Source organism: Hemicordylus capensis, chromosome 1, assembly GCF_027244095.1.
Source record: "Hemicordylus capensis ecotype Gifberg chromosome 1, rHemCap1.1.pri, whole genome shotgun sequence".
Classification (NCBI taxonomy): Eukaryota; Metazoa; Chordata; class Lepidosauria; order Squamata; family Cordylidae; genus Hemicordylus; species Hemicordylus capensis.
The window spans coordinates 338994911-339019361 of record NC_069657.1 but is presented as its reverse complement, the minus strand read 5'-3'; the positions used below and the strand labels follow the sequence as shown (position 1 = coordinate 339019361).

At 45.6% G+C, this 24451-nt stretch overlaps 1 protein-coding gene and 1 long non-coding RNA gene across 4 annotated transcripts in view; one reads left to right on the top strand and one right to left on the bottom strand.

The window, feature by feature from the left end:
• Positions 1 to 78: 78 nt before the first annotated feature.
• LOC128339323 (uncharacterized) lies at positions 79 to 23258 on the bottom strand. Of its 2 annotated transcripts, none has more exons than XR_008312992.1 (4): positions 22749 to 23258; positions 6188 to 6283; positions 4618 to 4696; positions 79 to 1901 (listed from the first exon to the last, which is right to left on the bottom strand). It is a non-coding gene; the product is annotated as an uncharacterized LOC128339323 (long non-coding RNA). The 2 variants fall into 2 exon arrangements; XR_008312993.1 differs by having other exon boundaries at positions 79 to 343.
• MCM9 (minichromosome maintenance 9 homologous recombination repair factor) overlaps positions 22764 to 24451 on the top strand; it is a 44976-nt gene continuing 43288 nt past the window's right edge. Inside the window, exon 1 of one of the 2 annotated variants that reach the window (XM_053282991.1) lies at positions 22764 to 22893. The gene's annotated coding sequence lies outside the window, so the exon portion shown is untranslated. Of the gene's footprint in view, positions 22894 to 23028; positions 23657 to 24451 lie in introns of those variants that run through there. The other variant, XM_053282983.1, reaches the window with a different exon arrangement.

The window sequence follows — 24451 nt, the reverse complement described above, 5'->3', positions numbered from 1 at the left end:
GTGGGCGAGGGGGGTTGCTCTTAGAATGGATATGTAGAGCAATATTTAAAAGTAAATTTTAACCCACCTGAGACTTTGAAGAGTTGCTTCCAGTCCATGTAGACAATACAGTTTTAGCTGAACTCAGTAGATGAACTCTAACTCAGTAGAAGGCAGCTTCATGTTAGGCCTGTTGGGCCTAAATGTTACTGGTAGAACATGCCCAATATGCGGCTGTGGCTGATAAGGGACGATCAGTAGTAGTTGGCATGACATATTTCAGAAATCCTGTTTACTGAAATATACAGTAAGAAATATACATCCTTCTAAATCCTGCTCTCAGATTCCACTGATATTCCACTTTCTAGAAAGACGAAAGCATTTTTTAAACCAGAAAACTGAAGGCGATATACCATTTTTAAATACTGCTACATTTATTAACTCCAAGTACAAGCCCCTCCACCACCCTTGTTACTGGTATATCCAGACTTTAACACCAGCCGATTCTCTTCTCCCATCCTACATAGGCGAAACAGCAACTACCCTATTAGATAGGTGTATGTCTGACCATACGTTCTGTGAAGCAAATATAAACGTGCAAGTGTGTGTGTGTGTGTGTGTGTGTGTGTGTGTGTGTGTGTGAGAGAGAGAGAGAGAGAGAGAGAGAGAGAGAGAGAGAGAGAGAGAGAGAGAGAGAGTACTCACACAAGTGTAATACACCTCAGAGAATACTGTTCTCCATTTTTTCCAAAGAAGCTGTATATCATTACATCATGGGCAGTATTTGCTGGCAAAAGTGGATTGACACAGTAGCCCTATTCACATTTGTTCAATGCACATACAATCTATGTGCACACATACAGAGCTGTACGCTTGTACAGTTATTCACAGATTATGCTCCACACACATACAATAATACACTTCCTATCTCTACTATGCATTTGAGGGGGGAAATGAATGCATGTAGAGTCATTCACACAAACATGTACAAGTGTACAGACATCTATATTCATGTACAATATCATGGCTGAATAGAATTAGAATGACAGTGCCTTCCCTGCAAGGTTCTCCACAGGCTTGCCATACCTGGATGTATATGTTGTTGTCAATGATCTTTGCTTCTCTGACTCTGTCCATTAACTGCCTGGCTCACTTTCCCAAACACTTTTGTTCATGTTTTCTTATTGCCCTTTATGCCTGTAACTCTTCCCCTACCTCTGCTGTTGAACACCGAAATCCCACTTTTCTGTGAAACATTTGACTGAACCCCTTGTGATCTCCAGCTCTATCAAAGTATGAGTAACTGCATTTCCTCATCTTAACCTTACTATCATTTTCTGTCATTTTCCCCACCCCATTGTCTTCCCCAGTGTCAACTATTTGGGGGCAGGGACTTGTCTTATTTGCTTATGAAACTCTGCACAGCATATGCACATTCATAACAGATGGTGCTGTACAAGTCATCATAGCTTGCTTCAGGAATGCCAAGAATACAAAATAGACACACAAATCTAATCAATATGAACATTCTCTGTGAAAAATTCACTTCTCATATATACACACTATATTTCTGAATTCTGCTACTATTCAGTTGTTGCTGCTTGTGGGACATCCAGTAACGCAGATTTCCATTATAGGTTTCCAAAAGTACGAGACAGAATTGTTTGTGGTTTAAAATCATTCAAAAGCCTAAGAAACAATAGATCTGGATTGAGATACATAAGAATGGGGTTCTGTGCCTGCGCAGGACCCTCGCAGTAGAATGCCACAGGTCTTCGAGCCCTGCCTCCACGCCCCAGCATGCTATGAGCTGGTCACCACGTTCTTCAGTTCTTTTCCGACCGCCATTGCGTTTGGGCCTCAGTCTGTTGCTCCTCGTCAGTTAAAGTTCTTCAGAAAGTTTATTTGCTTCGCGAGTTCATCTTTTTTTAAAAAAAGGACTGTTATTTCAGTTATTTGACTTGTTTTCTTGGCTTCCAGACAACGTTGCCATTATTTGACCCTTGGAACGGACTTTGGACTACGTATTGATTATTGATATGGCTAAGGACAAATTGAGCTTTAAGAGGTGTGAGGGATGTAAAGCTAAACCCCCCTCTAAAGACCTCCATAATTGTGTCTCATCTGCCTTGGAGAGGAACACAATGTTTCTACTTGCAAGATATGCCTGTCTTTCTCAAAACAGATGTGCAAGAATCAGGCTCTGAGGCTTCACGCCGCCATATATGATGGGGTGTTAAGTCCCTCAACTCCGGGTGAGCCCCACCCTTCAATGTCGATGTCAAAATCGTCATAGAAGACAATCTCAATCTCAAGTCTTCAAAACCATCAACATTGACGCCTACAACTTTTAGGAGTCCTAAGCCACCTTCGGGTGTGGGCTCGACTTTGAAGCAATCGAAGTCCAGGACCAAACGGTCAACCTCGGAAACTAGCCCATCATACAAATATGACGAGTATTTATATACCAAAAGTTCAACCAAAGTTCCCAAAGCAGTTTACATGCAGAAATTAATTAATTAATTAATTAATTAATTAATTAAATGGCTGCCTGTCCCCAAAGGGCTCACAGTCCAAAAAAGAAGCCTCAGAAAGACACCAACACCACTGGAGGGATGCTATGCTGAGGTTGGACAGGGCCAGTTGCTCTCCCCCAGCTAAATAAAGAGAATTGCTACTTTTAAAAGGTGCCTCTTTGCTCAGTTAGCAGGGGTTCATCTCCAAAACCACAGAAATCTAAAACTACAGATCTAACCAAGGACCATACACCGTCGCCGTCAGATCAACAACAGCTAACATTGGATGTACGGCCCTCGAAGTAGGTTATCCTCGTTATCAACCTTTCAACATCGACTTCCTCAACACTGAAAAAGTCTCCTGATCCATCAAAGCCGTATAAGCCTCTCGATGCCGACCACCCTTCAACACCATTGTGGTCAACACTGAGGGCTCGATCTCTGTCACCAACTCCAGTGCCAATTGATTCCATAGCACCTTCAATGCCTGCTGATTGACACCGAGACGCACCGTCAACACCAGTGACTCCTACTCCTTAATTTCCAATTGTGATGTCGACGTGGCATATACCCATGCTGTGGGCATTGAGGCAAGTCTTGCCTCGATATCAGATGCTGATGCCAATGTCCGACGTCAACAAAGAGGATTCAGATAGAGGGGCCGGATTGCATCCCTCAACAGCACGCAGATTACTGTCAATCCTAGATTCATCCTCCAGCACTCCTGTGTCCATATTCAAAGGGTTTCTCCTGACGAGTGCCGATGGATCACAACTATGCACAACTGTACCGTCAGGATCTGTCCCTATTCATTTAGTAGACCAGCCATCTTCTTGTACCCTGTCTGCTGCCCACTTAGAGGGGCCATCTGTTTGGCACTCTTGTGGTTTTTCTCATACTTCAGCTGTGGGTTCAATGCTAGCTATGACTGTTTGGGAGCCTCCTCTCTGGTTGTTCTATATGACGATCAGGAAGGAAGACCATGGAAGCCAACTTCTGCAAAGTCTCACCATCCCCTTTCTTCTTCAATAAACACCTTAGCAAGTGAGGATATTCCTGCTTTACCAATCAGACCCGTTATACTAACTTTGTGGCTATGCAGACCATTGCTTCAACCTCGGAGTCTATGGCAACACAGAAAGCTCCACCACTACCAAAACCTCCATGCTTGGATGTGGGGACTCAAAGAGGTTCTCAACCTTCACCACCTGTGAAATCTACTTCTGAGACTCAAACATGCATCCCACTTTTTCCCCAGCTGGGTTCACCTTCAGACCATCATGGCTCTTCCAACTTCGAATAAGATCTGGATGATCCGGACAGTTTGGTGGAGCCCCCTAGTAATGTGCCACCCTCTACCTAACAAAAAATTGAAAGTCTACCATAAAAACATTAGGGAGATGGTGGAGCTCGGGGCTTGAACTTGAAATCCAAACTAGCCACCATAGATGATCCTGTTTATAATTTTATGGTCAAGTCACAAACAACGCAACCTGTGGCTCTTCCTTTTCTCCCAGTAATCTCCAGGGCAGCAAAGTGTACGTGGGAGGTTGCTCATGTTGGAAGTGAAGGACTTTGCACTGTCTCATGTCTCAGTGACAGAGGACGACAGACTAACGAGTTAGAGGGCTAGAGAGGTCAAGACATTGGTCATCCATTCTCTACTGCTCTGACACTATCCCTTTGATGTGTAGATTGCCACTCTCAGGGACTGACTTCCTGCCTGCCTGCCACTTCCTCTTCCTCTCTTCCCTTCCCTTCCTTCTCCCTTGCAACATGCAAGCTCCTCTCTCCCTGCACAGTGTGTGCAGAGATGCAGAATCCATCTGCATCCAGCTAGCTAGCTAGATTAGAGATCCTATCTCTCCACTTTACTATCTAGACTGGAGTTCACTAATAAAGACTCCTTATATTGATTTGAAACTATGAACTGGCTCCAAGTTATTTTACTCTTATCATACACGCATGCCTGCGCAGACTCTGCTGTGTTGTGCCTCTGTGCACTCTGCTATATTAGAAGGGGATCTCTTACCAGAGAGAATTCCCAACAGTTCATACAGCAACCCCAACCTCCAGAAGTTTAGGAAGTTTATATCGCATCCAGGAAAAGGACAATACCTACCTACTAAAGCATCCTGCTCCTAACTCCCTGATCATCGACTGCACCACCTTGGTGAAATCTGGAAGATGTCACACAACTCCTGCAGATAACGAGGGGAGAAAGTTGGATCTTTTAGGGAGAAAGATCTACTCCACATCATGTCTGTCGATTAAGATTGTGAATTATTTGGCCTGCATGGCTAAGTTTAATCATGGCCTGTGGGAAGCCCTTCAGAATGACTTAGACACTCTGTTGCCTGAAGAGTTTAAAAGGAGATATGAACAGACCTTGGATAAATCAGCTGTGCTCACTTGACAAGAACTGAGCACAGCAAAACATCTTGCAGAATCAGAGTCTTGCTCCATGACCGCGACAGTCTCACTAAGGAGACATGCTTGGCTCTGCTCTAATTACCTTCAGAGCGATATGAAAGAGAAGGTTGAGGGCTTACCCTTTGATGGTAATGGCTTTTTCAGCGAGGCAACCAATTCCACAATGGAGCAATTAAAGAAGTCCAAGTTTATGGCTAATACTTTCACCACCTCAACTTTAACTTCTTCTTATGGGGCAAAATATCATTATAACTCTAGACATAAGCCCTTGTTCAGATAACAGGAGTGCCGTGATTTCAAAAAACAATACCACACATATCATAAGTGCTCCTATCAAGGGAAAGGCAAAACTGCCCAATCCCAACACACAAAACAGGCAGAGCCTCAGAAACATCTTTGAGGAACAGGACCGCCCACCGTCACCTAAACACTCCTCCCCCATCCCACCACCAGGGCCATTAACATCTTGGCAAGTGAGCAACTACACCAACCTCATAATCCCATCCCTTCTGCTAGTTTACAATTCCATCAGGCTGGCACACCATGCCCCTGCATGGCACTGCATAACAACGGACCACTGGGTCCTGAAGATCATCTCTTTGGGATGCTCCACAGAGTTCAAAACAACCCCATACTTTTCAGGAATGAAGTTCACTCAACCATCCATCGTTACTGGAGAACATAAGAACAGCCCTGCTGGATCAGGCCCAAGGACCATCTAGTCCAGCATCCTGTTTCACACAGTGGCCCATCAGATGCCACTGGAAGCCTACAGCAGGAGCTGAGGGCATGCCCTCTCTCCTGCTGTTACTCCCCTGCAACTGGTACTCAGAGGCATCCTGCCTTTGAGGCTGGAGGTGGCCTATAGCCCTATAGGAGGAAGTGAAAGAGTTGTTAGAAAAGAGTACTTTCTTATTGGTATAAGGAAACATCACAGGAAGTGTTTAAGATTTACTGTAGGCGACCAAGTGTACCAATACAAGGTCTTACCCCTTGGACTTTCTACCACCCCAAGGGTATTTACCAAATATATGGCTGTTGTGGTGGCTCATCTGAGGACACAGGGCATAGCAATCTACCCATATTTAGATGATTGGCTCCTGATGTCCAAAGACCAAGGAAAGTTACATTCTCAGACACTGTATGTTTTAAATCTCCAAGACTTGGAATCAAATGGAAAGAATCCCATCTGAAACCATTATGTATCATCAACGACACTGGAGCGATCTTGAACACAGAGACCAAGAAAGCTTACTTACCCAAAGAATGGTAGGAGTGTATCAGAGACCTGATCCACAAATTCTGACAACATCCATTACAGCCGGCTCAACTCATTCAGCTACTCTTGGGGTGTCCTGCAACACAATATTATGTTATGCACGTTTGAAGATGCAAACGCTACAACTTTGGTTTCTATTGGTTTTCCATCCAAACCTGGACAATCAGCACAAGTGTCTAGAAATTCCAGTTCAGATACTACACTCCCTTTCATGGTGGTCAAACAAACAGAATCTCTTAGAGGGGGTTCCTTTTCAGATTCTAACTCCCTCAATTTGGTTGACGATGAACGTGTCTCTACTGGGTGGTCACTACGAGAATCACCAAATTCAAGGCAAGTGGACCCAACAGCAGACTCAGTTTCACATCAAGTTCTTGGAGTTGCTAGCCATCTTCCAAGCAATGAAGGCCTTCCTATGACTTCTACAAGATTTCTACAAGTTGTGCAGGTGCAGTTGGACAATACCTTTGCTCTGGCTTACATCAACCGTCAGGGTGGAATAGTGTCACAGACCCTTTGTGCTCTTAGTCTCCAGCTGTAGCACTGGTGCATCAGGCATCAGGTTTACCCAATAGCCATGCACATAAAAGGCCTAGACAACATCCTAGTGGACGATCTGAGTCTCACGTTTGCGCAACAGCAGCAACACGAATAGGAGATCAAGACAGAATATACTGTTCCCCTCTTCAACATCTGGATGAGTCCCACGATAGACCTGTTTGCAACTTCAAAAAACACAAAGTGCACCCGTTTTTGTTCAAGGTCGGGTCATGACCCACAATCACTGCAGGACGCCTTCCAGATGAACTGGCCTCGAGAGATGCCATACATGTTCCCACCACACCCATTGATCAGCCATGTGGTGGCACATCTCCTGACTACTCCAATACCCTGCATTCTAGTGACTCCATGGTGGCCAAGGAGGTGAGTACCACAGGTACTCAAACTATCAGAAAACCAGTACCAGAGATTGCAACAAGAACTAGATCTTTTGACACAAAACAACACCCAGATGTACTCACACTCTGTCTGATGGCATGGCGAATCAGCTTCTGAGTAACATATTACTCAACCATAGGAAGGCTTCCACCAGGCGTAACTACTTTGGCAAATAGCTACATTTTAAGACCTATGCCAGGACCCATGGTTTTCACCCTAGGCAAGCTACCATTAAGGACATACTCTTCTATTTGACTACCTTGAAATCGCAGTTTGGCTAATGTGTCCCTTAAGGTTCATTTGGCAGCACTCTCTTCTAAACATCCAGGCTGTGGTGGTAAGACTCTTTTCTCTCACCTGGAAAGTAGAACCTTCCTAAAAGGCCTCATGAATTCCCACCTATTCTTACTCCTGTAGAACCTTGGACCATATCCTTGGTTCTCTCAGCATTGACTCAGAGCCCATTTGAACCAATGGGTACTACTTTCATCAACTTGGTAACTTTAACAACAGCCTTCTTACTGGCCATAACTATGGCAAAGTGTGTTAGTGAGCTGACAGCTTTGAGGATTGAAGTCCCCATACACCAGGATCTATCCTGATAAGGTGCTCATGTGTTTGGATTCCAACTTTATAACCAGGGTGGTATCTGAATTCCACCTCAATCAAGATATTGGACCAGGTCTCACAATCAGTGAGACCCGGTTTGGGGCAGTAAGCGGGAAGAGTGGGCTAGGCACGCTCTCCCCGCTCATGAGCGGGCAGGGAGCCCTGGGCGGCCAGATCGGCCACCCACACGATGGCGGGCTCCGTGACAGAGCCAGCAGGGGTGGGGGGAGCGGGGGCCATGTGGCCCCCGCAAGCCCTAGTATGCCCTGCACGAGCACACAGGGCATACTGGGGAGACCCCTGGCCAGGGGTCTACTCATGAGTAGGTGCAGTGCGAAGGCGCACCACAGCTACTCACAATCCTAAAAAGCAGGTTTGCTGGAGCGCTCGCTCCGCAAACCTGCTTTTTAGCAGGGGTTCTCGAGCGAGTTACCTGCTCAAGAACCACCGGGCTTGACTGCGAGCCCGGTGGTTCATACGGTCAACAAAAATTGGGCTAGCCTCTGCTAGCCCGATTTTTCTTGAACGTGAGAATCGCCCCATTGTTCTCCCCACATTCTTCAGGGATCCTTCTACACCTTTGGAACACAAGATGCACTCTTTGGATGTGCGCAGAGCATTTTTATATTACCTAGACCGTACTAAAGACTTTAGGTCCACCAAGCACATTTTTGTAGCATACAAATGTCCTAATAAAGGCACCTGCATTTCCAGACAAAGAATGTCCAGGTGGCTAGTCGAGCTTGTTGCGAACAGCCTGGCTGTCACAGACACATTGCAGCCAATCAGACTGCTTCAGATTCTTTTTCCGTGAGTTCACATGCATTTTGGGGGAGGGGGAGATAAGAGGCGTCCCACACAGGCTGTAATTTAAAGCTTTATTGAAAATCTAAATGATTACATATGGCAAGCAGAATGATAAGAGAAACAGATCAGTTTCCCCAATAGCATGTCTAAAACACAGAGCAGTACTTTGGCAAATCAGTATATATGCAACTGAGTACATAACACAAGCAGTTGAGACATTTTGGGCATAGAGTGAAATGTGAGGCAGTTTCAATCCTATCTGGCTAAAGTAACGGTGATATAGAGGCTTCTTGCACTGGGAGAATGCTTCTACAGAAGCAAAGTCCCTGTGTGTGTGTCAGCCCTTCCCCGCGTCAGCTTAACAAAGAACGATTTCTACCTCTTGCCCAGTGCCATCGACAATTCGACATGCTTCCTAGCAACCTGGGCTCTTATCTAATTGGCAGCATTCTTGGGGGGGGGGGACTGTTAACCGAAGAGAGTTAGACTGAGTCAAGTTCAGAAAAATCAAGGAAGGGAAAGGAGGAGGAATGGGCTAAAAATGTGTGTCAGACAAGTTCAGAGGTGGGAACTTTGCTGGAAGGTCCAATCAACAGGCAGGGATCAGAAAGAACAGGCACAGAGGAAAACGGGGAGAGATGCATGTTGGGAAAGAGAGAGACTGAGCCATGGTGTGGACGAAAGATTTCTACTTCGCTGGAACTTGGATAAGAGAGGATCCTGGGGACAGAAGGGAGAGGGAGGAGAGAGAGGAAGAGAGGGAAAGGGGGAAGCAGGGATGTTAGTAGGAAATGGTTAGCTGTGAAAGGCATGGTGTGGGCAATAATTACCAGTTTCCAGGTGGGCTGGTATGAAATCTCCACTGGCTTCTCCGGTGGGGGGAGGGGGAGGAAAGGGTGACCAGGCTCTGAAGGTGCAGGGAGAGGGCCGCACAGCACTGCCTTCAAATAAAGTCAGCATCTAGCATTCCCCTTTATAGGTAATAACCAGGACCTTATGGGCAGCTAGTGTAGTTCTTTCAACACAGAAGTAAGATGGTCTCTCCGAGATGTCCCAGAGACCAATGTGGCTGCCACATTCTGTACCAACTGAAGTTTCCGGACTACATACAAAGGCAACCCCACATAGAGCGCATTGCAGTAGTCCAGTCTGGAGGTTACCAACACATGTACTACTGTTCTGAAGCCATTCATCTCAAAAAAACAGATGCAGCTGGCATATCAAAGCTTAGAGAAAGCACCTCTGGCTACCGCCTCAGCTTGGGACACCAGGGAGAGGTTCAGATCCAGAAGCACTTCCAGACTGTGTACTTATTCCTTCTGGGGGAGCATGACTCCATCCAGAACTGGCAGATCAAAATCGTCTCCCTAGTTCCGACTCTGTACAATAAGTACCTCCAACTTATCTCAATCCAGCCTCAGTTTGTTATCTCTCATCCAGCCCATCACCGCCTTCAGAAAGGCATTTATGGAGGTTCTCCCCAATTTAGGGAGGTTCTCCCCAATTTAGGGAGGTTATTCCAACCTTCTCCCAATGAGGTTGACATGGAGAAACAGATTTGGGTGTCATCAGCATATTGATAACACCCTGCACCAAATCTGATGATCTCTCCCAGCAGCTTTATGTAGATGTTAAACAATCCTCTATATTTCCATATGTTGATGTTGCATTTTCCTTTATTCTCGCACCCCTCAACAATCAGAGGACAATTACTCCTACTCACCTTATGTACCCCCTTATGACTCTGACGGAGTCTCTTCAATGCATAACCTGAAGAAGTCACCTGACTCTTCCCAGGCTCGAGGCTCACTGAGTAGGAGCCCTAGCCTCCCATCCAGGCCTGACAAGTTGGAGCACAAGAGACAAGAGACTGGTCCCGAGGGCGATCTTACTCACAAAGTGGGAATACGCCTAAGCATTCAAGATACTCCTTCTCCTGATGGTTGCTATTCTTTGCATTCATGGGAAAATCCTGAGTGGTATGACAATCGTCAATAGATACTATAATCCTAGACTTCGCCTTGCACCCTGTTATGACCCTTACCTCCCAGAACAACATCTCTCCTCAAATATTTACCACATTACTCCCTCCTGGATAGAGAATATGTTGCAAGAGGGAATCATGCTACTCCTCACGGGATTGCCATGTATTCAAATCTCACCACAGATCGAGGTGTAGGTCCCATTCCAGGACTCAGTCCAAAACTCCTCACTGCTATAAGGCAAAGCATAGATCTCTAAAGTGGTAAGTCCCAATGCATGCTTGGCTCAGCGCTCCCCTCCAGTGCATACTGCCACATCCTCTGCTGCAACACCAACCCCAGTATTGCCTCCAGCTTCACTAGCTCCAGCTATGCCAGTCCCTGCCCAACCTGCTCCTGAATCACTACCTCCATGCTCTTCTCCAGAACCAGGAACTACTTCTGATGCCACCTCAGATACTTCCAGATCAGAGGCCACCCCAAAAAGGGTGATTGCAACCTCCCCTAATGAAGAGGTAGGACAGGAGCAAAAGGAGGATCCTTCTCCAGAAGAATCAAAACATTATGCTGAACAGCTTATGTGTATGGCCTCCTCTTTGTGCTTGGAGATTCATCAGCAAGCACCACCTTTAGAAGCATACAATTTAAAACTGATTCAATCAGACACCCACATTCCTGTGGCATTGCCTCCGGTTTCTACTTTGGCCCAAGTTGTCAAGGCAACATGGGAAAAGCCAGCCTTGGTTTTGGCTATAAAAAACTGGAAAATATGTATAGGATACAACAAAAGGACACTATTTTCTTAACCAAACATCCTGTACCCAACTGTAATGACCTGCATTGGCCAGCTGCCCAGCAGCTCCGAAATCACTCCTTCCGGGGGGAAAGGAGAGCCGACAGATGCAGTCAGACAGGAACATAGATGAAGCGTAGTCTAAACATTGCACAAGGTCAGCACTGGGAATTCCACAGATGTCAGGATTGTGGTGGGTGGGGGGAGACACAAATCATAGTCAGTGAAAACAAAACAGGTTCAGATTCCAGGGTCAAGGCAGCTCAGGGTAAAGGCTGGCCACCACAAACATTGTTTTCAGCCTGCTCTCAATAGGCTGTGTGCTGAGAGCCCCACCCATTACAGCAGCTGTGCCTTGTCAGGGAGATGCAGCCAGGTCAGAGCTGGAACACCTGTTCCTTCTGGCCAGTCTCTTTGACCTGCAGCGTTCCTCCCTTTGTGCCTGTACTCTGGCCACACATCGCTGCTGAGGATCTGGGACAGGCATCTTGACTTCAGAGGCCTTGGAGGCTTTATCAGGAGGAGGAAGGGAAGGAGACAGAGGGGCCTGCAAGCCTGCTGAATCAACCGGAGTTTATTATTTATTTATTCATTCAATTTCTATACCGCCCTTCCAAAAATGGCTCAGGGCAGATTACACAAAGAAATAATAAATAAATAAGATAAGATGATGGCTCACAATCTAAAAAGAAACGTAAGATAGACACCAGTAACAGTCACTGGAGGTACTGCGCTGGGAGTGAATAGGGCCAGTTACTCTCCCCATGCTAAATAAAGAGAATCACCGCGTTAAAAGGTGCCTCTTTGCCAAGTTAGTAGGGGTTTCAACCTACTCCTCCTGCTCTGGGTCTTCATTTAAGGAATCCTCCTCCACGATCCCCATGGGGGTCATCACATCAACTAATTTGTTCTTGAGCCTGGCCAATCAGCAATGCCTACTGTTCACTCCCTTTGAAAAAGAGGGGAAGAAATTGGATGCCTTGGGCAAAAAGGTTTATTCTGTTGCTTGTCTTCTTGCCCATGCTGCTAATCACCAAGCTTGTTGGGTGCGCTACCAGCATTTCATCGTGGAGAAACTGGAACTGTTCCTTAAACAACTTCAACAGGATCAGAAAGAGGCTGTTCTGGTCTTTGTGTGGTCAAACAACTTCATTCCACGAGACACTGCATGGTTTGCAGCTCACACTCTATGTCTACTGCAATCTTTCTGAGGTGCCATGCTTGGTTAAGATAGTCATTCCTGACCCATGAGGTCAGAGCTCAAACTGAGGACTTACCCTTCAGAGAAGCACTCTTTGGCTGGAAAATCGATGACACCTTGGAATGAGTCCAGAAACTGCATTCTACTGCTAAGGCTATGGGCTTCTCGCAGCCTTCGTCATCTACCTCAACTTCTACACAGAGGAAATTTTGGATGTGTCAACCACAGCCCAAACACTCATGATCTCATTACAGTGACTCCTTTCATCACCCAACAGCATTTCTAGCACCACAAGCCCTCCAACTCATCTTCTGGTGCCCAATCACAATCTGCTATCAAGCCTAAGACACTTGAAGACAGGAGACATTGAAGCCTCAACACCTCCCCTCTTGCTATACTACGATGCATGAGCTGCCATAACTACAGATGTATGGGTCCTGGCTATTATACAGAATGGTTACAAGATCAAATTCCAGTCTCTACCTCCCTATTCAGGGATTCAAGCTACACACCCCTCTCAACATCTTTTGCAAGAATTCTGATCTCTTCTTCAAAAATGGGGACATCCAAAACATCTACAACCACCAGCATGTAGGTTTTTACTCCCACTATATCACAGCTCCCAAGAGGGTGAATTGAAAGCCATCCTCAATCTAAGAGGTGTGAATCGCTTCATCTGTTACAAAAGATTTTGTTTCATTGGAAATATCTAATGTTCTATATCAGCCTTGGTTTGTGTCCACTGACCTGAAGGATGCATATTTCCATATCTCCATCATGCTCTATCACTGGAAATACCTGAGGCTTTGTATCGGCCCTTGTACTTCCTAATATTTTGTTCTCCCATTTGGAATGGCCTCCGCCCCCCGTGTTTTCACAAAATGTATGTCAGTTGTAGCATCCCATCTTTGTCTCCAAGGTGTGAGGGTGCTTTCATACATTGATTGACTTCTAGTGGCATCTTCCGAAAACCAACTTCTCCTTTACATAAAGTTGACTGTGTGCCTTCTCTACTCTCTGGGTCTGCAAATAAATTATGAAAAGTCAAAGCATGCACCTACTCAGGCGATAGAATTTCTAGGCACACTCAAGAACAGCTTTCGCTTACCTTCCCAAACAAAGAATTTGCTGAATACACCTTGCTGCTCAGAGCTTTTGTGCCAGGCCAAGACACACTGCGAGATCTGTGCAATGATTTCTAGGCCTCATGGCCTCAACATTATAGTTTCCAAAAGTATGAGACAGATCTTTTTGTGGCTACAAATCATTCAAAAGCCTAAGAAACAATAGTTCTACCTCATTTATCCCTCTTTATATGTCTTGGTACAACTGCATATACTGTACAGTAAAGTGCTTGGAACTATACACAGTTACACATCTTTAAGTCCCACTTATGTCAGAGAAAGAGATGAAAGCACATGTTTAATATCCCATTGAAATCAGTGAGGCTTAGGAGTTATTTGGGGCTGGATTTCTTGCTTTTTTACCCTACTTTCCTTAAGGAACATAAACGTATGAGATCACTCAGAGTGTGTGTCCTGCCTATCAACTTTGCAATGCCTGAACCAATATGAACCAAATGGGGTACAGTTGTAGGGACACATAGGGACATCTCAACAGCACAGTTTGTGATGTCATTCACCCCAATTCAAGATGGTGGACATGTGAACATTTAAGGCTGAAGTGGACTAACTTGTGAGGATGGTAATTCTCAATTAAGATTATAGTAAAAGGAAAGTAGGCAGATTAGTTTTTACCAGAACAACTTGTTCATTTATGCTTAAATGAAAGAAGATAATCAAGTTACTGGATTCTGTGCCCAATATCAGTTCCTGCATATGGTGATGTGAGTAGCAAATACAGGCAGGGAACCGACTGCAACTAAAATACCTAAGTTTGCTTGTCAATATATTTTTTGGAAAGAAAATTCCTTGTGTGTGTATTAACCAACAGTAGCCTGCCTTCTCCTCCACAGCTATTGGGCTGCTCTTTCACTTGGTGGTGGTGAAAAGGAGGCAGATCCTGCTAGGTTTTTTTTTTAGAAATAACATTTACAAAAGCAGAGGCAGGGTAGGGAGAGTCTACTTTGTGGAAATAAAGATGTCTACATATATGCAGAACATGTTTTCTTATGCTGTTCCTCAGAAACAGACAAGTTTCTTGTCAAGACCATTCATGTAATACATGAACATATGGGATGGGATCCAGACAGTGCCTTGTGTGAGCAGATAGCTCACTCAGAGAAAATGGGGTATCTAATTTCTGCCAATACGATTCTACTCTGTTTCAAAAGGTCCCCTCAACTCTCAGGAACAGCTTTTCAGGGGAATGCAAGGGGTTGTAGCAGGGAGGAGACAGGACAAACCTTATTGCTCACAAAATCCCAACCCCGGTGACCAAGCATCTTAAGAACTTGACTTTACAGAGTCATGTACAGGTGAAGTCACATTTTACACCATGAGTTTTCATGTAAAAAGGCACTAAATTGAGAAAAAAGCATGTGTAGTACATTTCTTCCCTGAAAATATTATTTTGTGCATTGTAAATAAAATTTAGCCTTTCATATTTATTTCTGTGTTCTATTCATAGCCCTGATCCAACAAAGCTTATACATCAGCCAAGTCTACAAGGATGTAAGGTAACGTGTGCCATCAAGTCGATTTCAACTCCTGGCGCCCAGAGCCCTGTGGTTTTCTTTCGTAGAATACAGGAGGGGTTCACCATTTTCTCCTCCCACTCAGTATGAGATGATGCCTTTCAGCATCTTCCTATATCACTGCTGTTTCCCATAGTCTGGGGAACATACCAACGAGGATTCGAACCAGCAACCTTCTGCTCGTTAGTCAAGCATGTAGGCAGGTTAAAAAAACCTGGCATCCCATCAATCAGCTGTTCATCAGGGAAGGGACAGTAGGGAGAACAATCCAGCCCCTTTTCTCACTCCTGAACAGGTAACTGGCAGGACTCCCTTTTTATTTTACCAAGCCATTTGCCTATAGTCACAACTGCTGAGTTGGGCTGAGGAATGATGCATGCAGCAACTATTTACCTGCATGATTCTGTTCCAGCATGGGATGTTGTATGGCTGGCTTATTCTATGTTGGTTTAGACCTAGTTGGAACAGGGCACAATTGGTCTGGAAGTGGTATGACAACTGGTCTGCCTTATCTGCAACATGTTTATTTTAATAGGTGCAAATATTTTATATAGAGAGGACAGTGGCTGACACCCTGACTAAATTACCCAATAGTACTACTCAGGAATTCCTCTAAAGGACTTGATTTCAATAGGACTTCTGCTGAGTAATTCAGGATGTCAACCAGTGTATCTCCCTGCAATAACCAAAAAGGGTTTAATGTAATATTTAAAGAATTGAAGAAACATTTAAAACTTTCAAAGAAAAAGATTCTCAGGGAGAGAATGAAAAGTATTTTTTGTTTCTATTTCTCCCCCCAACTTAGAATTGATTGATTGATTGATTAAGTGCCGACAAGTCAGTGTTGACTCTTGGAGACCACATAGATTCTCTCCAGGATGATCTGTCTTCAACTTGGCCTTTAAAAGTCTCTCAGTGGTGTATTCATTACTGTCGTCATCGAATCCATCCACCTTGCTGCTGGTTGTCTTCTCTTTCCTTCCACTTTTCTCAGCATTATGGACTTCTCAAGGGAGCTGGGTTTTCACATAATGTTTCCCAAGTATGATAGTTTGAGTTAGAATAGCAATACAATATACTTGCTCCTCTCTCCACCATCAACATTTGTCTGCACAGTATGTGAACAATCATCATCAACTTATCAAGCACTATCTGTATGTTAAAAGTACTCTATAAATAGCAAGCTGCTTATCTAAAAGACTGCAGGGATATGCATCTCTCTTCTCTACCTACATCATCTGAAAATAAATGGATCCAAAATGTGTCAAAGGCAATTTTTGAAAATGTAATACATTCATTTTATAAAAAGCTTTGAAGTATGTTTGATCAGAATATACAGTCTGAATCATGAGTTCACATACTCTGTAAAATCCCAAACCAAGAGCATCAGTTTTTCTTAAATCATATTGATCAGATTCAATAGAGTACTATACAAACACAAATGTGGCAAGTTGTAAAATTTGGCTATTAACAGAACATCTTTCACATTTCTGAGAACTCCCAATTTCATTTATGAAAATAAGTTTGTTTTAATATATGCATGTTGGCTGTGTGATTTGTTGTATATAAAAATCTGCAGAACGTTAAAGCCAATGCACATTGAAGGGCTCAGTTCCTATATCTCTTTCCCGAAACCCACTCCCACATCAGTAACTGGCTTCACAGGTTATATTTTTAATGAGTCTAGGCTAGAATCCTATGTAATGCTTGAAGCAGATACACATTTCTTTTATCACAAACACACACAGTAGTGTGCTAAAAACCTAACATGTGAACCAGGTCATGCTGCAAGGAAGAGTAGTTTCTGGTTCCCAGCCTTCTATGCCTTCTGCAAAGTTGTTCAATCCACCCCACCCCCACTGCTATTCCTCCAATAGCATGGGATTATCAAGACTAAACCTTGGTGGGACAACTGTAAGAACAAGAGGGTAAGAAGGAAAAACCTTCTCCCATTTTAGATGAAGTGAAGTGACAAAGCAGCAACAACATGTGGAAACAACTAGGAGTAAGGGCAAAGAGAGGAAATTCTGAAGTTTGAAGGGATGGTCTGAGCCAGTCAGGTCCAATAACATGTTGCACTCTCCCCAGCCTAATTCTTTCACCATCCCAAAAGACGGAACGGGCCTGTTTTGCTGTGGGTATTGAAAGGGAGGATCAGTCAGGAAATCCGAATCATGCCACATGACAGGAAGGGCCATTCTGGAAATACTAGGTGCTACTGTTGCCAACTTTGTAGTGAGTATGCAAGTTAAGCAACCCCTAAGAAACATTTTCTAGATGGAGGAGGGAAGGCAAGCCATGACTGATCTTCCAACTTACAGAACTCCTACTTCAAGTAGGTAATCTATTATCGAATTTGGCAGTCTGTTATCCAGCTTTCCTCTCCCAAACCTGAACCAAATCAAAGCTATCCAAGCATGCTAGAAGCAGAATTGGCTCCAATGATAGCAGGAGCCTAAACAAATTGATCTTTTCTAAAGTCCTAGTTACATGCCCTGTTCCACACCCATTTAGAACCCCTGTTCAGCTGTATAGCCAGACAGCCGCATCATAAGAGGCAGAAGTTTGCACAGAGCAGAGAGAAGTTACTAGCACACCAGGTTAATGTGTCCAAAGCCACAGGAAATCGATTTGGAACCACAGCCTCTAGCCCTGTGTATGTTTTAAGACTGCAAGCCATATGTATGTGACATGAACCTAGTTTATGATGTAGAAGGGTTGGGGCAACACAGGGGTACACTGCTGTATCTGTGGCCAAATTTGCAGATGACAATGAACTATTTAGGGTAGTGAAATCCAAAACAAATTGTGAGGAGATCCAAAAGGATCTCTCTGAACTGGATGAGTGGGCAACAAAATGGCAAATGCAGTTCAGTGTAAGCAAGTGTAAAGTGATGGATATTGGGGCAAAAAACCCTAGGTTCACATATACACGATGAGCTGTCAGTGACTCACCAGGACAGAGATCTTGGGGTCGTGGACAGCTCGTTCAAAGTGTAAACTCACTGTGTGGCAGCTGTCAAAAAGGAAAATTCCATGCAAGGAATCATTAGGAAGGGGATTGAAAATAAACATGCCAATATTATAATGCCCTTATACAAGTCCAAGGTGCAGCCACATTTTGAATACTGTATGCAGTTCTGGTCACCGCATCTTAAGGAGGACATTGTAAAACTAGAAAAGGTGCAGAAGAGGGCAAACAAGATGTTCAGGGGCCTGGACCACCTTCCTGAAGAGGCAAGACTACAGCATCTGGGGCTTTTTAGTTTGGAAAAGAGGGACTACAGGAGACATGGTAGAGGTGTATAAAAGTACATGAGAGAGTGGATAGAGACACTGGAACCAGGGGTCATGAAACTGAAGGCCAGGAAATTTAGGACCAACAAAAGGAAATACTTTTTCACACAGCACATAATCAATCTATGGAATTCTTTGCCATGGTGTGGTGATGGCCACTAGCTTGGAAGGCTTTAAAAGGGGCTTAGACAAATTCACGTAGGACAGGTCTAAACCACTGAGCCATTGATAATGGCTACAAATCTGGTGGCTTTAGGCCACCTCCAGCCTCAGAGGCAAGATGCCTCTAAATGCCAGTTCCAGGGGAGCAACAGCAAGAGAGAGGGTATGCCCCCTCACCTCTTGCCTGTGGACATCTCAGGGGCATCTGCTAGGCCACTGTGAAGCAGACTGCTGGACTAGAAAGGCCTTCAGCCTGATCCAGCAGGGCTGTTATGTCTGCTTTCTTACAAAAATGTAAGCACTAATGAAAACTGTGACATCACCCATCTTACCAGCACCTATGAGCCTGGAATGGGATGGCAAAGGAAATTTTATTTTATTTTTTATTTATTAAAACATTTCTATACCGCCCAAAACGTATGTCTCTGAGCGGTTTACAACAAAAAATTTTAAAAAAACAGCAACATTCATTAAGACAAAAATTGGGAGGGGGGGGAGGGAACACACACATTACAACAATTTAAAAATTTAAGATAATATTTTAAAACAGCATTAAAACCAATTAAAACAACATTAATTAAAAGCCTGGGTGAAGAGATGTGTTTTTAAAGTCTTTTTAAAAGCTGTCAGAGATGGGGAGGCTCTTATTTCACTAGGGAGCGTATTCCAAAGCCTCGGGGCAGCAGCAGAGAAGGCCCATCCCTGAGTGGCCACCAGACGAGTCGATGGCAGCTGCAGACGGACCTCTCCAGCAGATCTCAGTGGGCAGTGGGGTTCATACTGAAGAAGGCGTTCCCTTAAATACCCAGGGCCCAAACTGTTTAGGGCTTTATAGGTTATAACCAGCACCTTGTATTTTGCCCGGAAACCTATCGGCAGCCAGTGTAGCTCCTTCAATACAGGAGTTATATGGTCTCTCCAAGATGACCCAGAAACCAGCCTGGCTGCCGCATTCTGGACCAGCTGTAGTTTCCGGACTACGTACAAGGGCAGCCCCACATAGAGCGCATTACAGTAATCCAGTCTGGAGGTTACCAGCAGATGTACCACTGTTTTGAGGTTGTTCACCTCAAGAAACAGACGCAGCTGGCGTATCAGCCGAAGCTGATAAATGCACTTCTGGCCACCGCCTCAACCTGGGATACCAGGGAGAGGCTTGGATCCAGAAGCACCCCTAGACTGCGTACCTGTTCTTTCTGGGGAAGTGTGACCCCGTCCAGAACAGGCATATCAAAATCATCTCTAGAGTTCCGATCCCAGACAATGAGTACCTCCATCTTAGCCGGACTCAGTCTCAGTCTGTTATCCCTCATCCAGCCCTTCACCAACAGGAATGACAGTCATTCACACTCAAACCTAATCCAGCAGACAAGAGTTAGGGTTTACACTCTCCTTTTCTATTAAATTTTAGTCCAAGCTCAGGAGTGGTGTGTAAATTTTCATCTGTCCTCTGCCCATCTGCCAGGGGATGCAGCTGTAGCTCAATGGTAAGAGCATCTGCTTTGCATGCAAAGATCCCAGGTTCATTCCCTGACATCTCCAGAAAAACTCCTGTCTAAAACCTTGGAAAGCTGCTGCCAGTCAGTGTAGACAGACAATACTGAGCTAAACCAACTCATGGTCTGACTCTGTATAAGGCAGCTGCCTATGTTCTTCTTACAGTTCCAAGCAGCAATGTACAGCAATTCTGCTCATGCCACATACATGGTTTCCTTGCGGGAACCCCAGCAGTGCTTTACAGCAAGATTTGGGGGAGGCGTGTACTAGGAATGTGCAAAACATTTCGAGTACAGAACGATCTGTACCCGAAACTGCCCGTTTCGGGGATTTGTCGCCGAATCAGAGAGTGGATTCATGGTTTGTACTGAAAATCTCATTTGCTACAAAATAATCTACACACAGAACACCTCAGAAACAACAGAATCCTGTACCACATGGGTTAGAAACCCATGGGGGTGGTTGGCACCCTATGTGCACTACACCACCACTCATTCTGGGCCACCCCAGAACCCCCCAAATGCAGTTATAGGGCTGCTGAAACCTCCATGATTCCCTATGGAGAAAAACCTTAAAAACACGTAAACTTCAACAAATCACCAAAAATCAGCCCTCTGCCCAATCCTTTGAAAAAATTCTGGTAGTTTCCTTGCCCCCATTGGGCACTACCCCACACTGCTCTAGGCCATCCCTTTTCCCTCCCGACATGAAACAATATACCTCCATTATACCTTATGGGGAAAAACCTTAAAGAAGTGTAAATTTCAACAATTCACCAAAAATCAGCCCTTTGCCCAATCCCTCTGCAATTTGGGTGGTAGCCTCCACCGATTAGGCACTACCATCCCTACCCCACTCTTTTGGCCCCGGGACCCGTTTTCTTGATCCAAATAGATTCAGATTAATTCAGATCCAAATCGAATCTGGGTTGATTCGGATGGGTCAGATACGGACCCAAAAAATGAATTGGGAGTTTCGATTCGGATCTGAATCGAAACATCAAAAATCTGAATTGCACACCCCTAGCGTGTACTATCATGCCCACATTGTAGGTTAGAGCAGAGGCTGAAAGAACAGCACATGAGTTCCATGATGAAGTGAGATTTGATTCAATGACTTCCTGGTGCTCACACACTTAGCTACTTTAGATGCGGGGATCTCAAAAAAGGGTACTGCACAGGGGCATAGCCAGCCCACCGGCGACCTGTGTGCAGCCGCGGCGGGCGCCCCAATAGCCCCGCCCCCAGTCTGATGTCAGACGCAGAGGATTGCCACGCCCCCACGTCTGACATCAGATGCAGGGGGCGTGATCTGGCTCCTGAGCGGAGCCTGCAGTTTAACTGCTGAAGGGGCCACGTGGCCCCTTTGGCAGTTAAACGAAGGCTGGAGCTGCCTTCGCAGCGCAGCCCAGGAACGGCTCTTCCCTGCAGGGAAGAGCCGCTCCTGGGCTACGTTGCGAAGGCAGCGCCAGTCTTAGCTCCTGAAGGGGCTACGCGACCCCTTCAGGAGCTAGTTAGGCTGGCGCTGCATTTGCAGGGCACAGCCAGGAGCGACACTTCCCAGTGCCAGCCTTAGTTTAGCTCCCGAAGGGGCTGCGCAGCCCCCGCTCGGGAGCGAAACTACCACTCCCGCAGGCTGACGTCAGACGGGGGGGCGTGTCGGGGCTGTTCTCTTTGAACTCGTTGGCCCAATGGTAGCTCCGCCCCTGGTACGGCAGAGACGGAAAAGATGCAGAAGTTAGCAACACAATATTCCAAATATTGTAGCAATGCAGCATACTATCTAACGGGGATTATTTAATGGTGAGAAGAGAACGCTGCTTTCCAAGCACTCAGATACACCACTCCTCCTGCTATATCCCATGGCCAAGCAAGTTCCCCAGATCTGAAAACAGGCTGTGTGGCTCAGATCAACTCTGACCATTGCTCCCATTTCGAACAGACTGCAGAAATTTCAAAATCGCATCAAAATAGGTGTTGGTTACGTCAGCTCACCCGCATTCTTAGTTGGTAAGAAGCGGTCGTCGTGGTGGCCCTAAAGCTAGAAAGCATGATTGTTCTCGTTTCACGTAGAAGACTGCAAATTCAATATTTTGTTACAGCACAATCGTAACCATATTTACTGCGAAGTAAGTCCCCCAAAGGACGCGTGTACACAGGAAACCAGCTGCCCATATTACGAAATTCAACTGAACTCGGATCTCCCATGCTTAGAAGCAAGAACTTTGCATGACAATTTTACTCCCTCCTCCCAGAGGAGCCATACAATCGATTCCATCCGTTTGTTTTTAGTAACTGGTGCTCACACACTTAGCTACTTTAGATGCGGAGACCGCTAAAGGTTCTCCCCTTTCCTCAGCTTCCCTTGCCTAACTTTCAGAGACGGCTTATTAGGTCCCCCACCGCCCATTCGGCCCTGCTTTGGGTACATAGTAAACCCCCTACGCTTCAGCGGGCTACAGGCCCTGCCAAACCAAGAGGGGCGGCGGAAACTGAGCCGCGTCCAGCCTCGAGGCGGCCAGTCGGGCTTCTCTCCCACCCAGACAGCCGCTGTTACTACAAGAGAAGGAGGTTTGCAACAAGCCGGGGCCGCCTCTACCTCGCCCACGGGGAAAGGGCGACGCCTCGCAGAGGAGGAGCCGTTTGCCGCTTGTGGTTTCCTCCTCCTCCTCGGGTTGGTCCCTCCTCTTGCTTAGATTGCCGCCCGACTGTTCCCGCCGTCTCTTAACTTCGCACAGCTAATGGTAAGTTGCGGGATGGAGGGAGGAGGGGAGGAAGCCATTCTTCACGTTAAGGCTGCGTCTTGCTACTCGGCGCGGCGGGACTGCCTTCCGTGCAGGCTTGGTGATATAGCTGCTGCGCCTTGCTTGCTTGCTTGCACGCACACACACTGCATCAGTTGAGCGGCACTTCTGCTTTCTAGTTCGCGCTCGCGGTACTGAGCAATCAAGTCACGGGGCGATTGGCTGCTGCAGCGCAGAGGGGCGGGACTGGGGAGGAGGAAAGACGTTGCCGCGGTTAAGCAAAGCTCTCCTTTTTGGAGAGAGGTAGAGAGGAATGCCCCATTCTTTGCTCGGAAGAGTAACCGGAACGCGTTCCGGAGGCCTCCCAGTCGAGCCCTCTGCTTGCTTAAGGCGCCAAACGACCTGCGATGTGGCCCCTTCGAAGGTTTCCGTTTCCAGCAGCTGGAACGACTCAGTCCATAATGCTGAGACTCCTCAGTGCAGAAGCTGCAGCGCCCACCTTCTTACCTGCCATGTTTGCCTCTTAAAGTAGGGCTTAGTTGGGAATCGTCAGGCCAGGGTCAGGATTCAGCCGTGGGGGGTGTGAGGAGCAGCAGCAGCACTTCGGAACATATACAAAAGCGCCTTTCCCTCAACATGGGAGTCACATTCAGCAACGGAGAGCAGAACTCCTGTGCCTTTAAACGTTACGGAGAAACGGGGATTTGGACAGGTGTAGCTTTTAAGCCGCACCTGTCAAAATTATCTTGTTTTCATAACAAAGGTACATGAGCCATGTTTGGGTTATCTTACCCTACAGTTACACACCCACACGGGATGGGATTGGGGCAGCAGTTAGGACACACTCTAACCCCAACAAAATAACTATTGCAAACGTGTGTATATTTAAGTTATATGATCAGTGATGTAGTTGCAAATTCAGAAGTGCAGGCACTCTCCTTGACTTCCCCCATGGCCATGCCCACCCCAACAGCCAGAAAAGCCAAGAAGTAGCAGTGCTCCGTCCCCTCCAATACATCCCTGGATGTGATACAAATAACTCAAGTCTGGGCTTGCTAGATCAATGAAATTGTATGTAAAGCACCTAAACAGAATTCAGATTTTAAGGTCCTTCCTGCAACAATCCACTGCTAAAAAAGGGAGGAGAGGGAACAAGGGGCAAATGGTGTTGGAGAGCACCAACATTTAATAAATTGGTTCAAAGATTAAATCCGAGCGACTACATTTCTATCCCAACCTTGCTCTGTAGAGCTCGGGGTGGTGTGCAAGATTCTTTACCTCTTACCTACCCCCACACACCCCTAAGGGAGAATTACAGGTGAAACTCAAAAAATTAGAATATCGTTCAAAAGTTCATTAATTTCAGTAATGCAAACTAAAAGGTGAAACTGATACATGAGATAGACGCATTACATGCAAAGCGAGATAAGTCAAGCCTTAATTTGTTATAATTGTGATCATGGTGTACAGCTCATGAGAACCCCAAATCCACAATCCCAGAAAATTAGAATATTACACGAAACCAATAAAACAAGGATTGTAAATAGAACAATATCGG